Source organism: Euprymna scolopes, chromosome 35 (genome assembly GCF_053919585.1).
Source record: "Euprymna scolopes isolate OS-2025 chromosome 35, ASM5391958v1, whole genome shotgun sequence".
Lineage (NCBI taxonomy): Eukaryota > Metazoa > Mollusca > Cephalopoda > Sepiida > Sepiolidae > Euprymna > Euprymna scolopes.
In genome coordinates, this window is record NC_136516.1 from 55,191,433 (window position 1) to 55,192,554 (window position 1,122).

The 1,122-nt window shown below is 35.7% G+C and overlaps 1 pseudogene; it reads right to left on the reverse strand.

Annotated features, from left to right (window-relative positions):
* Nucleotides 1-722: 722 nt before the first annotated feature.
* LOC145260083 (U2 spliceosomal RNA) lies at nt 723-856 on the reverse strand (annotated as a pseudogene).
* Between the last annotated feature and the right edge of the window lie 266 nt (nt 857-1,122).

The following is a 1,122-nucleotide window of genomic DNA, read 5'->3' on the forward strand; positions in this document are numbered from 1 at the left end:
TATCATATTGAACCTTGATCACCCGCATGACAAATATCGAAATTCCACACCAAACGGACCATTAAAAGGGGGTGAACTGATCATTTCTCTCCTAGGGGGGCCCCCAAAAAAACCTGTCATTTTAATGTTAATATTACATAATCCAAAAACGCTTAGTCATGTCACGTGACGTGACGTCAACATCCAGTAATGGCGAACAAATGTAAACAAACACTTTGTTTTACCGATACTTTTGTAATTTCTCTTCTGCTTTGTTCTAGAGATTATTAAACTCCATGACAATGTCTCCAACGTATTTAACTGGTTAAAAATAGTATTTATACAAGAGTTTTAACGAAAAATATCAGGAAAAAATGTACAGGAATAAAAAAAAATTCAGCTTTCAAAATATTCGTCGATAAAAAAACCGATCTTTATATTTACGCTAGCCATTTTGTATATTACCACGTGACCTGCTATCTCTTAAACTGGAGGGGGGGGATCCACTTGAATCCAACAAAACCAGTAATTTTTTTTTTCTATTATATATACATCATTTTCTATAAAATTAAGTGTAGACTTTATAATTAAAACAAAAAATGTTATTCATACTAAAAAAAAAAAACGCTTAGTCATGTCACGTGACGTGACGTCAACATCCACTAATGGCGAACAATTGTACCTATTTACTATGCCTCCCCACGGGACAGAGTTAGACACCAGGGTCGTTTTTTAACGTGGAGAAAAGGTACAAAAATAAAAATTGTCTCAGTCGTGGAGGATTTCTCCTCCACCGAAAGAGAACAAGAAATAGAAGTGCAGCATCTGAAGAACAGATACTACACTTTGATCTTGACCAAAAGGCCAAGAATGCGAACAATTGTAAATAACAACTTTTTTCACAAAACCAACACCGTCTTTCTTTTTTTTTCTCTCTCTTTCTCTCTCTCACCCACTTACTCTTCCCTCTCTCTCACCCTCTTTCTCTTGACGTCACACCACTGTTAAACTGTGGGGGGGGGACACATTCCCAGGCATTATCTCCTATAGATGCACATTTTATTAGAAATTCAGCTTTCAAAATATTAGACGATAATAAAAATATAAAACCAACACCCTCTTTCTCTTTTCTCTCTCTCTCAC